This window comes from Tupaia chinensis, unplaced genomic scaffold, assembly GCF_000334495.1.
Source record: "Tupaia chinensis unplaced genomic scaffold, TupChi_1.0 Scaffold000355_1, whole genome shotgun sequence".
NCBI classification, from domain to species: Eukaryota; Metazoa; Chordata; class Mammalia; order Scandentia; family Tupaiidae; genus Tupaia; species Tupaia belangeri.
In genome coordinates, this window is record NW_006159850.1 from 16,245,437 (window position 1) to 16,260,217 (window position 14,781).

Here is a 14,781-nt window from a genome sequence, read left to right on the forward strand (position 1 = left end):
AAACAAAACAATATAAAGAAATGCTACAGGTTACCCTGAAAACACTCCCAAATTTCTCAGGGAATTAGTGGTAGGTGGTGCTCTGACCATAGGGCTGAGTGCCATACTCGTCCAGTGAGTAAAGCTTGGCCCCTTTGAAACATAACATGCTGTTCACTTCTATTCCCATTGCTGCTCCAAAGATTTCTTTTTTATCTCTTGCTCTAGCAAATCATAATACACATACACATGCCCCCATCCGTGTCCGGTGTACCCTGTTGGGGGGAGGGGGGGAGCGAGGAAGGAGCAGAAAAGACAAAGTCATTTATATAATGTGTCTCCCTGCTGAGCCCCTAATGGCCGAAGCTTTTGTTCTACATTCAGTGGCTGCATGTGACAGGCAGGAAACCACAGTCTCCCTTTGTTCCATGGCCTTATTCAGCAATTTAGATCCATCATAAAAATCAAATATGCATGTTGCAATTGCCATGCGTACAACAGCTTCAATTTTCACCTTTCTTTAATTTGAACTCCACAGGGGAAGAAAGAGAATGAAGGGAGAAAGGGAAAATGGGGGTAAGAAAAAAATTGTTTTGTGTTTTTGCTTAGTGGACTGTGAAAATAGGCAGTAATGAAAAAAAATTTTTGTTTAATTTCATAGATGCATCCCACTCTAAGCAAGACATGCTACCAAACCAAGACAGGAGAATCACATCTGAAAATACCCTCATACTGTGACAATTAGCTCAGCTTCCAAAACTTGGATGTGAAATGATAGGAAAAGAGGAAACTATAAGGATATTATGAAAGGGGAGAAAGAGGAAGGCTCAGCAGGGCAAGGACTCATCCAGTTCAGAGTTACCTCTGCCCCATTTCTAATGATGGCCAAACATATTTTATGGTCAGCTGGCCATTGTGAGTTTCTTTTGTGAAATAAATTATTTTGGGGAAAAGTTCATAGAATGAGAGAGTGATTATATTTGAAGATACATTTCCTTTCCAAATAAAAATGAACACATTGACAGAGATGTTTTTGTTCATTTATTGATTTGTATTCTATATTTAAAAATTTCCCAGAACTTCAGAGGATGTGTTCCCTGGAGTTCAAATAAATTTGCATCAGTAGCTTTGTTATTGATTATTCAGAAAAATACAGAAATCCTTTACTTACTCCATTACAGACTTGAGCAATGGCGTTAGAGAGGGGCTTATGCCCTAATATAAACAATATGGCCCAATATCAAAAATGTATTTGATTTATTAAAAAGTAGTAGATCTGAAAAACTGTGCCTCTTTTTGCCTGGTTTCACTTATGAATATAGATTTTGAAGGCTCAAGCTAAACTTGAAGTGGACCAGTTTGATGATCCTTCGCCTATTATAAATGGAGCTCTTACAGGGCAATTCCAGGGAGATTTGCTATAGTTGACATTAGACAGACACTGAGCATAATGTAGGATGGGTGTAAACTGAGAAAGTGATCTTTTGAGGATCATTCAAGATTGGAAAGCCTTTGATTTTCTGGAGTAGAGCTTCTTTTGGAAGATGTAACGAATGAGTCTGGGATCAAAACCAATTTCACAAGTTTGATCCAGTTGTAATATGGAAATCCACCAGATTCTGCTTTGACTAATTAAAGATGTGAGAAGAGGGTTTCCCTTCCCCAACATTATTGATTTTTCTTTCAAACTCTCCAGTTTCACAGAGAAAAATTTCTGGCATTTAAAAGTGTTCAATTTAGTACAGTTCACTGATGCATGTAATCTTTGCTAACTGCATTCTATTTTTTCTGAACTTGGGTTTTCAGGCCCTTCAGGCCCTCTTATAATCTGGGTACATTTTAGATTTATTTCAGATCTTACATGAAATCAAAGATGCACCCAGGACATGCAAGTACTGAAAGGATTAAATTTAATATTTGGATTTTTTAAATTGCAATTTTTCATTTTCCTTCGTGGAAATATAGGAAATTATCCACGTCTATAAACAAGAAGTGTAATTTGAAAGGTGAATTCCACATAATTTAAGCCTACATGTGTGTCAAGAGATTTATGTTTTGGATCTCTCCATCCTAGGAAATGTGATCAAATTAAGATGGATAAAAACACTGAGAAATTTACAACATTGGATAAAATCTGTGACTGTATACCGTAAGTCAGGCCAAAGCTATGTTTCTATGCCACTTCAACCTTCTTTCTCCACTCCATATCTCTTGGGATATTGTAGACAGGTATCATAACCTGTAACTTCCCATTAAAGTCACAGCTATATACTGATGTTTTGTGTCATCAGCTTCCCTTACAGGAGCAAAGTTGGTAAATATATATAATAATAAACATTTGAATAATAAATATATCAGATTGGAGAATGGAACTTTTTCTCTTTTAATTTAACATAATATATACAGGCATATAGTTAAGTGAACATTTTCCTCTCTCCTATTACATGGAAACTTTGTCCTCAGTTCTGTCTTTCTAGGAAATAAGTTATAAAGGCCTAGAGGAAAAAATCATTCCAGGACACCTTGTTTGCATTTCATGTCATTCCAACTGCTGCTGCTATTCTTACCTGTTTCAAACATAAATGTTGGATTTTCTTTTCCTTTAGGATCAAAGTTCCTCAGCATGCCTTTTTTTCATTCTCAGTATTAAATACATTCTGAACTAATGAATGTCTCAATTACTGAAGTCTTTACCTCTGCACACAATTACATAGACACTGAGACAGTAGCCTTTAGAATTAGAAAATGTTAGCTCAAATTCTGACTCTATCCTTGCCCAGCTCTGTGACCTTGGGCAAGTTAAGTCTTAGTGTCTTCAATTGTAAAATGAGTTTATGAGAATAATAGCAGCTAACTCATAGGATCTCCTGAATTAAATGAAATCAGGTAAGGAATTGTTATAGATTGGTTTCCTAAGGAAGCAAACTCCGAGGTGAAGATTAATATTCAGGTATTTATTAGAGGATATTCTTGGAATCAACACCTGTGGAAGATGAGCTGCAGTACATTCTGAACCAAAACCTCAGCCTACCCAGAGGCTGATTTTTTTCTTTTTCTTTTTTTTGGAGAGATTTTTGCTTTAGGGCGCGTGCACTCACAGACAGAGAGACAGAAAGCGAGAAATCACCCCCCAGGGGGGATGGCAATGCTGCAATCCCTTCTCCTCCATTCTCCTCCCGGGATCTTGGACACACATGCATGTGTGTCTGGCGTGAGTTTAAGCCACCGGGTCTGGGACTCAAACCACAGTCAACTACATGGGAGTCCAGCAACATAGCCATTACACCAACTGCTAGTCCCCTTTTCATTTCTTTTTAAAATTTTTGCTCTAGAGCATGAACACTTGCCAGAGAGAGAGAGAGAGACAAAGCGAGAAATCACCCCTTGGGGGATGGCCACACCACAATCCCTTTTTCTGCATTCTCCTCTCGGGATTTTGGGCACATGTACATACTTACCTCATGTAATTTTTAATCCCCTGGGTCGGGGACTCGAACTGCGCAGTTGGCCATGTGGGATCCCACGCCTTAACCTCCAAGCCACCTGCTGGCCCCTTCTTTTCTTGTTTTAATTTGCTGGAGTGTGCATGCACTCACCAAGAGAGAGAAAAAGTAAGAGAGGGAAAGCGAGAGAAAGGGAAAATGAGAAAGCACCCCCCATGTTCTATGGCCATGCTGCAATCCCTTCTCCTTACTTCCCATTTAGGGATTTTGAGCACACGCACACACACACACACACACACACACACACACACACGCACGCGCGCATATGCACCCGGTATGTTTTTCAAGCCCTCAGGTTGTCGACTCAGACTATACTGTTGGCTATGTGGGACCCAGCTGCCTTTTATTATTATTATTGTTATTTTTTAAAAATTTAGCATTTATTTATTTAAATTTGACCAGAGAGAGAGAGAGAAAGAGAAAGAGAAAGAGAGAGAGAGAGAGAAAGTAAAAAAGCAAGCCACCAGGTCCAGGACTAGAACTGGGGTGGGCCATGGTAGAGTCCAATACCCTTAACTACTACATCACCTGCCGGCCCCATGGGACCCAGCTACCTTAATCACCACACCACTGGATTGCCCAAGCAAGTTTTTTTTTTTTTTTTTTTTTTTCAACTGAGAACTGACAAAGTGAAGACGATCTTCTTTTAGCACTGTCATTAGCTGGGAAAATAAATTCTTTATTCCTGCAGGGAGATCTGGATAACACCACAGTATTCACCAGAAGTGTTTAGTAAGTGCTCAGTAAATATTAGCTATCTAATAGTGCCGATGTGTATTTACCTGTGAGACCATTCTCAATTTTCAGTATTCCTAGCAATTGCTCCTATTATGTAGTTTAATTACAAGAGGCAGTTTAGTATTGTGATAAGAGCATGGCTCTGGAGTTGGACTTCTGGTGTGAGTCCCAGTTCTCCAACTGACAACTGAATGATTCTCCATACATTAGTTTCTATGTGCTTCAATTTCCTTATCTGTAAAGGAAATAATAGTATTAAGAAATAGACTTAAATCAAGCATAAACAGTATTTTAAAAAGAAGATTATAGAATCTCCAACGTTAAAAGACTGAAAACAAAGAATATTTGTAATTTCTCTAGAACGAGTATGTACGTGTGTTTCTAGCCAAAGGATAGAAAATTCTAGTGAAATCTTTTCTAGCTCTACACTTAATCTGATTCTGTTATCCTAAAATAGTTTATTTGTAAACATCACTTGCTAGTGTGTACCTTACCTGTGCTATGCTCTTCTGTTGTTATATCACCTTTCCTGGTTTCATAATCGCTGATGCCCTTCATAAACTCATCAGCGAAAGATTTTGGTTTGACACGTCCACATACTACTTTTAAAGGCTTAAAAACTGTTTCTTTTTATAAATATATATAATAGTAAATTATTTCTAAAGAAAATATTTAAAGAATTATTTCTTTAATTTCTTTCTTAATTTATTTTAATCTGACCACAGAGAGTCAAAGAGAGAGAAGGAAAGTGAGAAAGCAAGCAAGGTCCAGGACTTGCGGTCAGCCATGTGGGTGTCTAGCACCTTAACCACCATGCCACCTGCTGGCCCCATATCATAGTAAATTATAAGGGTAACCAAAATTTTCTTTTGCACTCCAGAGGAAATAAGTAGTCTGAATAAATTACTTTTATTCATACATACAGAGTTTTTACACTATATTTTAGATGTAAACACTGCTAAGAGTTAACATTTTACAGTAATTGTTGCCTGGACAAGGATTAGATAATATAATTTTGGCCTTTATAATCAATCATGTAGAAAATAATCTTAAATAAATAAAACGGAAGGAAAGGAACATTTTGCTTGGACTTATTTCATAGAAGAAGACGACGAGTAGCTGAAAATAGGAGCAGACATCTGTGAAAATGAAGAAATATCTGTACTTACCAACCTAGACTTTTTTAAGGATATTCTGATATAGAGATCTAGGAAATAGTGCAACTTCAAACACACCCTTTAATAGATATATTAAAGCTGCATTTTTGATGACAGACAAAGCTGTCATCTCTGTTCATACTTTGAACCAGTATGGTATCTTCTACCCAGGAATTTTCAGTTCCATACATTACATACATAGTAGTTATTACATGTTAAATATGTAAAACATTAGACTGATGCCTGCAAATCCCTGGAGGTAGATGCATTATATTTCTTTGTTCTTAGGACTTCTTCTGTGGGTTTGTCTAGATTCCACAACAGGAGGCCTATGCCCAATTGGTTTGTTTTTCAGAGGCTTTTATACCACAGAAGAATTCTCAATGATATTTTTTCTTTTAACTTCTTCCATTAAAAATATGAGAAGTTGGGCCAGCTGGTGGCATGGTGGTTGAGGTGACTGGATCCCACATGGTCAACTGTGTGGTTCAAGTCTCAGACCTAGTAGCTTTAAAAACATTTGGGGCATGTGTGTGAGCCCAAAATCTCAAAAGGAGAAACAAAAGAGAAGAGATTGTGACATGACCATCCACAGGGAGTGCTTTTTCACTTTCTCTCTTTCTCTCTCTCTCTGGTGAATGAACACACGTGCCCTCTAGCGGAAAAAAAAAAAAAGAAGAGAAAAAAAAAACAAGCACATGTGAATGGGTTAGACTGAGTTTTTTGTGTGCTTTAACTCTTTACAACTTTCACTTTTGTATTTCCATACTTCTTATGTGTGACATACAGTAGATAATAAATAATAGGTGATCCAGAAAACTATTTGTAATTTTCAAAGCAATTATTTTGGAAAGCTGTACATTTATGTCAGTGTCCAAAATAGTTCGAGACTTGCCTTCAGAGCCTGTGACACAGTCTTTTGAATGTACTTGTATTTTCATATCTATTAATATTTGAGTGTCTACAGTATATATTTTAAAATTTCATTATTTCACACATCCATAGTTCATTTATTTTTCAGTTATCATAATTGTCCACCATTTTACCTTGCATCAGTAACAATAATTGCTGAAGGGGAAGAGTACATACGAATTACAATGTTTTAATCATTATGAGAGAAGTATACAGTGGAATCTAGACAAGGTATTTCGGTGAGCTTCCTGGAAGAGGTGGCATTTCAGATGGATCTTGGTGGATATGGATAGGAAAATATGACAGACAAGTACAGCAGACAGAGAGAAAATTCTAAGCAAAGACCCAGAAGCTGAAAAGCACTTGGTTAGATGAGAAAGTGGAGAACAGTAGGTGAGGTAGGAAAAAAAAAACAGGGAAATAGTAAATGACAAGGACTCTTTTAAGCAAGTCCTTTGTACTAATCTCAGTGATGAAACATACTGTTTCCTTTGACAAGGGACTTGAACTCTGTCTTGGTTTTCTTTTCTGTAAAATGAAGTGAATGTTTATACTTACCTCACAGGGTTGACACAGGAATACTGTGTATGATATATCTAGAACAATGGTAACAAGTACTAAGTGTTAGATGATAGAGTGGAGAATCTTCCTATTGCACTGGAAGCTGCTGAAAGATTTTTTAGGTTTTTGCCATAGGGAATATGTGCTTGTCAGAGAGAAACAGTGACAGGGAAAGTGAGAAGTTACCCCCCCCACCCCCACCCCCCAGTCTGGCCACAGGGCAGTCCCTTCTCCTTTAGTCTCCTCTTCAGATTTTGAGCACAAATGCAAAAACAAAGCAAAACAAAACAAACAAAAAAACCCACACTGGGCATGTGTGCATGCCCAAAAATCCCAAGAGGAGACTGGAGAAGAAATTATGTCATGACCATTTCCACTCTGAGGTGATTTTTCACTTTTTCACTCTTTCTCTTTCTCGCTCTCTGGCAAGCCCATGTGCTGCATAGCAAAAACAAAAAAGCAACAACAACACAAGGGAAAAGTTATGAGACAAATTTTGTTCTGCCTTTTAAAGTGATACAAAAGACAATACAAAGGAGATATGCTAAAAATATATAGCATATTTATCAGTGGAATAGATGTATAATTTCCCCATGTTATCACTGCAAAGGAAAATACTCACTTGATTGTATAAATTATAGTCTTCTTACTTAATCTTCAGTAATATTACATATACTACCATTTTTTTAAAGAATGATTTATTTTAAATTTTATTTATTCATTTACTTATTTTATTTTGACCAGAGAGAGAGAGAGAAAGTGAGAAAGCAAAACATCAGGTCCAGGATTTGAACCATGGTTGGCCATGTGGGAATGTCCGATACCTTAACCACCACTCCACCTGTTGGTCCCCATATACTACCATTTTAAATGAAAAATTTAAAGTTGAAAAGTAAGTTATTAATTTATAGTGATAATTCTTCAAAAATGTACTTACAGAACAGACATAAAATATATTGAAGATTAAGATTTTTAATTTGGCCTTTTATTCATTTTACTTACCATTTCCTACTAATATAGATGCCTCTGGAATACTACTGCATCTTGTTGATTTTCTTTATGCTACTGTTTGTTTTTATGTTCTATATTAAACATTTTAAAAACCCAAACAGCTCATTGAAATGAAAAAAGGAGGGGAAGGGCAAAAGCTAGGATTTGTTAACTTTAGGTACTACTAAAGCTAGGGAGACTTCTACACTTGGGTAATCTCGGAGGCTTTGCATAGCTTTTCAAAAAATTATGTTTGGATACCATTTTTTATATTCTGTTGCAATTTCCTGATACCATTATTGAGTTTATTCAGGGTCTTCTTACCATATTGTTTACTCGTGTGCAGTTCACTAAGTACTGTCCTATGTGCTAATCCGATCGGCTGTCTCTTATCACCTTGCACCTGCTTTGGCATGATGATAAAAGGCAAAAGCTTTCCCTAAAAGAATTTCATATGATGTATTGAATATTGTGTTTTACTTACAACATCCTTTTCCCAGGCAAATGAACTACCTTGCAAAGTTTTAAGGTAAAATGCTTAAATACTAAAAATGTTTCCAAGATGAACATGCTGTTTGTAGATATAAATCTTTTAAATTAGTCAATTGATGAATACATAAAGGGATATAAATTTACACAATAATAACACCATAAAAAGCAAATGATTGGTAATTTGCAGTCAGTTAGGAAGGACTATTGTAACCAGAGTCTATACCAGGAGCAGTACTGTATTTTCAAACAGATAAGTCCAAAGAACTAGACATCTGTTTTTACTTCTTATTTTGAAAGGAGTCTGAAACAATGGGTTATGTCCTAAAAATGAAACAGAACTCTTTGATGAATTAAGAACAGATTTCTCGATAGAGGTCAGTGAGAACTGTAGTCTGCTGCTTGTTGAAAAGAAAACTCAGTAGGGAAAATCTTTAGTCATCAGATCAGCAAAAGAAGTCAACTCCCATTGGAGATATTGGAAGGACTTGGAATCACTTTGTCAATCCAACATAGGATTTTCTTAATGCTATTTGTTATCTGAGCCTCATTCTGCAAATGAAAGCAAACAAAAAATCATTTGGCAATGGGGATGCCAATAATTTAGTGTTTTTCAAATGTAATTACTTCTTAGTTGAGAGTTAACAGATTACTACCTATATTTTCTACGAATTCCAAATATGTTGATTCTTGCCACCCCCTATAGTAGGAGATAAATAGGGGAAGAATACTGCTAATTCTTTGAGAATAACTTCAGGAAAGTGAAACTGGAATGAGATAAAACCCATGAGGAATAGGAGCTGGATGGTGGTGTGGTGGTAACACTTTGTGAGAATCCCACTTGGTAAGGTTTCCATCTCCAGTTCAGAGACATCCCTGAGTACCTTGGACACAGCGTTGCCCATGATCTGGAGCTGGCTGAAGGATGGGGTGGATTGCTGCATCAAGACCCAGTTAGGGGTGCTGTCTGTCTTTCTATGTCTACTTTTGCTCATGGAAGAAGTAAGTAAACTTTTTTTTTTTTTGTAAATGACTATCTTAATTCTTGGATAAATCAGCAGAGAAAATGTATGAACATGTAAGAGTGAGATTAAATTCTCAACCATGGATGTCATTCTCTCTTCAAATACCCATAAAATTTCAAACTAACTCTGGATTATAAACAAAGTTACCTGCTTTGACTAGCTGTTTTTCATTCGTTAGCCATGGTGTTCTTTTCTAGCTATTTAGAGCAGTATAACTTGTCCTAGACAGAAAAACAGAAATAAAAACCTCCGTGTTTACAAGAGCATTTCTGGTCAATAAGAGGAGGAACTTTATTGTTTGTTGGAAATGGCAATAAAAACTTCAGAACTCATTGAAATAATTCATATTTTGTTGCTCTTCTCCATTCTATTGAAAGTCCTTACCAGTGTTCTGAAAGTTGTTTGTATGGTGACTAGGCACATAACTATGTCAGGAATTTTAATTGCACTGAGAGCCTTCATGAAAATAAAACTTTTGATAAATAGAATTCTCTGATCTGTAGGTGCTTTGATATAACCAGTTGAATATGCAGATTAGTCTTCAGTGGGATGTTAGCTATTCAAGTATATGTAAGCACATGCTAAATTGTGAAACATTATCAAATATATTAATTTTAGAATTGCCCAGTAGGTAGTATGATGGGTAAGGTGCTGGACTTCCAGATGTCCAACCATGGTCAAGTCCTGGACCTGGCAGCCTGCTTTCACACTTCTCTTTCTCTCTCTTTCTCTCACTGGTGAGCACACATACCCTATAGCAAATTAATAATCATCATAATAATAATGATCATTTATTAAGTTACATAAAAAGAATTGTCCTGTTCCCATTGGCTGGTATAGTGGTCATTCATTCATCCTACAAATATTTACTAAGTACTTTCTGTGTGACGACTACCCTTACAAGTACTGGAGATATAGTAATGAATAAAGAGCTATAGTCACATGAATAACATTTTATACATAAATATATAAATAAAACTCTCTATAAACTAAAAGTGAAATATAAAGGAAGAACTTCATATACTGATAAGTGCTGTGATGAGAAAAAAAGCAGGATATTTAGATAGAGAATGAGGAAGGGGGTGGCTTGTGGGCCGGGAAAGAGAAACATTTCTGTAGGGTGGTTGGGGTTGGTCAGGAAAAGTCAGTCTGAGCAACTGACATCTGAACTGAAACACAATTGTTGAGAAAAAGTTGGCCATAAATTCCAGGTGGAAGGGGCCAGCTGGTGGCATGGTGGTTACGGCACTGGACTTCCACATGGCTGACCATAATTCTAGTCTTGGACCTAGTGGCTTGAGAGTCACACTGGGTATGTGTGCATGCATGCCCAAGATTCCAGGAGGAGAATGGAGGTGAAGAGATTGCAACATGGCCATCCCTCCTAGCAGATAATTTCTCATGTTCCCTCTTGCTGTCTGTCCGTCTCTGGAGAGTACACGCACCCAATGGGAAAAACCTCAAAAACAAAAAAAATTCAGGTGGAGGGAATAAAAACCTGAAGACTTTATGATAAGCAAGCTTGGTATATTCAAGGAATAAAAAGACCAAGCCCTGAAGGGATTAAAGCTCATTATAATGTTTAATCTTATAGCCATAGAGTGGCAAATAATTGAAAGAAGATAAACACTAAAATCTCTTTATTTTAAAATTTTCTTTTTGCATGACTCCCTTCATAGAGTCAAGATGAGCCATTTTAGAGGAGAGAATTTGACTGTTTTATACTTTCCCCTTGTGTCCCAACAAGTCTTCCTCCTATAAGCATATCATCGTTCTTCCTTTTTCACTATTCAGAAATATCCTCTCCAATTTCTATTTTATCTCTTCATAAAATTTTTAAAGGAAATACAGATTCTTTCTTTTTTTAATCTGCTTAAGGGCACACGCACTCTCCAGAAAAAGGGAAAGTAGACAGCACCTCCTGTGGAGGATGGTCATACCTCAATCCCTTCTCTATTTTTCTTTTTAGGATTTTGGGCATGTATGCACATGTGCCCAGTGTGTTTCTCAAGATGCTTATTCTGGGAATCTAATTATGTAGTCAGCTATGTGAGATCCAATTGCCTTAACCCCATGCCACTGGCTGGGCCCAGATTATTTATTTTAAGCCTCCTCATCTTAACCTTATCAACAGAAATAGAAGAAATGAAAATGCTGAAAAAATAGATAATACAGTAATTACATATTTTGAAGCAATTTCTTCTTTGTTATAATAGATGCAGGTTATTGTGTTCAGTAAGGTGTTTGTCACCTTCTATGTGAAGTTGGACAGGTCACTTCACCTGTCTTGAACCTCATTTTGTCCTTCTATTATGTATGGACTGATTACTGTTTATCTTGGAGGATTATATGAGATCAGGCATATGAAGTGTTTAGCACAGTGCTTGGCACAGTCAAATAGATAATGTTTATGGAACACTCAGTGTTAATCATATTATCATGAAGATCTTCATTCTTTTTAGTCACCTCCCAGTAACTCTTTTCTGTAAACTTTTTTGAGTCTCAAAAAGTTTTATGCTGGCTTTCCTCTGTAGCTTAGGCTACTGATCAAATATTTTTTTTCTCTAGTGTCCAGCTCAAAGACGCTGTATATTTATGAGACTATCTTTTGGTAACAAAAATGCCAGAAGTCAGTGATCTATTAAAAACCTAGTATTAATTCAGAGTCCCATCAAGCTCCTGACAAAGAGTATACATACTGCGCAGCTCTACCAAGGATTCCAGAGCATAGGTGAAAATGCGGGAGTGGATAGCCTTGATCTCCGTGCTGCATTTGGCAGGTCTCCAGCCATTCATCTCTATCTAATTAATGACATTCCTGGCAAATGGGGATCATGTAGCACAGAATGTGTCCACACTCTGTGAAACCCACTTTGTTCTCCACTGCAAAAAAATAGGCAACCTCTGCTTTTCATTTTTCGATCGTGTCGTTTTGTAATTGTTCTCCCTCCCTCCCTCCGTCCTTCCTGTTTCTTTCCTCTTCCTTCCTTCCTCTTTCTCTCCCTTCCTTCCTTAAGAGAAAATTACGGGGGTTTGTCTGAGGAGAAGAAACATCATCACTTGGTCTGATTCTAGAAATTTTCTTATACCTCGATTATAGTTTACTTCAGTAATGCTCACACCCCTATCTTCTGAGAAGACCATGACTGTTCCCATGACTACATTTCAGCTCCTGCTATTTTCTTTGCTTTTTTCTCTTTTCTTCTCTTCTAATTTTTAAAGACTAAGTTCAGATTTTACCTTTTCCACTAAATCTTAATGAAATCTCTGGATTTGAATGATCTTTCTGCCAACATTTATGCTGTATTATTTTTGCTATTTAATGTGTATTATTGAACCTGGTACATCAGATTAAAGGCTTTTTTTCCCCTATTGCACTTTTTGGTTTTTTTTAAAGAGAGATTTTTACTATAGGGTATGTGCAGTCACTGGAGAGACAGAGAGAAACAGAAAGACAAAAAGTGAGAAATCACCCTGGCGGGGGAGGGGATGGCAATCCCTTCTCCTCCATTCTCCTCTTAGAATTTTGGACATGCATGGATATGCACCCAGTGTGAATTTCAAGCTGCCAAGTCTGGGATTTGAACCACAGTCAGCCATGTGGGAGGCCAGTGACATTATGCCATCTGCTGGTCCCTCTCCTATTACATTTTAAGTTTACCCAGAGTAGCGATCATGTCATAGACATTTTTTTAGCATCTTACTGTTTCGATCTCTCCATATCCCAACAATAATCATGCTTTTAACATCTTCTTCTTTGAATATAAGGGCATGTTAGCAAAGTCCTAAAGCTTTTCAGCTAAATCAGACATCTGTATGTTTTGTAATATTGTTGACACTACACAGGGCAAAATTTAAACAGCTATTAGTATAAGAAGCCTATCTTTAATAATAGATCCAGAGCAATTAGTATACCTCGGTCCATACCATTTCACCCAAAATTTCCAAATGAGTTTAGAACATTTAAGTCTGAACAGCCACACCAAATCTGGGAAACAGTTGAGCAACCCCCAATTAAAAAAAAAAATCCTTGGGAACCAGCAGTTAGCGTGATGGCTATGTCGCTGGACTCCCACATAGTCGACCGCGGTTTGCGTCCCAGACCTGGTGACTTAAAACTCACTCCAGGCGCGTGTGCATGCATGCCCAAGATCCCGAAAGGAGAATGGAGGAGAAGGGATTGCGGCGTGACCATCCCCTCTGGGGGGTGATTTCTTGCTTTCTGTCGCTATGTCTCTCTCTGTCTGTCTGGCGAGCACACGCGCCCTAGAGCGAAAACCTCTTAAAAAAAAAAAAATTACTTTAAAGAACAAATAGACTTCCTTAAAAAAAGAATTATCTATTTAATTTTATTCATCATTATTATTCTTCAGTTTGCCCAGAGAGGGAAAAAAAAAACAAATGCAAGCCACTAGGTCTGGGACTCAAACCATGGTTAGCCATGTGGAAGTCCAGCACTCCAACCACCATGCCACCTGCTGGCCCCTAGACTTTCTATTTATCTTATTATATATGTTTGATTCATTTAGATCATTTATGTTACCACCAGAAGACAAAGAATGAATGTCAGTCATTCATATTTTCTCATTTTTTCGTTGATACCTTTAGTGACTTGGTTAAAGAAATAAGAAAAAAATCGTAAGAGGAAGTTTAGAGACTATGACTTTCTTTTTCTTTTTCTTTTGGGGAGGTTGTGTGCGCTCTCTAGAAAGACAGAGAGAGACAGAGAGATAGAAAGCGAGAAATCATCCCCCAGTGGGGGATGGCCACACCACAATCCCTTCTCCTCCATTCTCCTCTTGGGATCTTGGGCACACACGCACACGCACCCAGCATGAGTTTAAGCCACTGGGTCTGGGACTCGAACCGTGATCGACTACATGGGAATCCAGTGACATAGCCATTATACTAACTGCTGGTCCCAAGACTATGATTTTCATTTATCCATTCCTTCACTTTGTTGGTTGATGACAAATGGTAAGAACAGGTTAATGCATAAAAGGAATATCACTATATATCCTCAGAAGAAAATAATTGTTAAAGTTTAAAAAAAGGGAGATTTAAAAATAAAGAGGATGCTAACTAGTGAGTTCTGTCATATAAGCCAAAGACTATAATTGAAATCCTACATAAACAGGCCATCTAACAAAGGCAGATATTGATACGTGGTACTTGCATCCTACTATGTATAAGTTTAAAAGAAAGAAGGGAAGACAGTGCTGAGTGAGGAGCCATGAATACCTGAATGTGCTTAGTAAAAGAGGCGCTTGATTGCTCAGTAATTGCAGAGCTGGGCTCTTGGGGAGGCCTTTGTCATCCTTCCTGGGCTGACACCAGATGATAGTGTAGCTCTGTGATAAGAAACAGAAGACCATTGTCTCCATGGTAACTAACTGAGCTCTATATATTACACCTCATTACAAAAAT

The 14,781-nt window shown here is 37.4% G+C and overlaps 1 pseudogene; it reads right to left on the reverse strand.

Annotated features, from left to right (window-relative positions):
* Positions 1-12,150, reverse strand: part of LOC102498354 (succinate dehydrogenase [ubiquinone] cytochrome b small subunit, mitochondrial pseudogene) — a 43,303-nt pseudogene extending 31,153 nt beyond the window's left edge.
* Between the last annotated feature and the right edge of the window lie 2,631 nt (positions 12,151-14,781).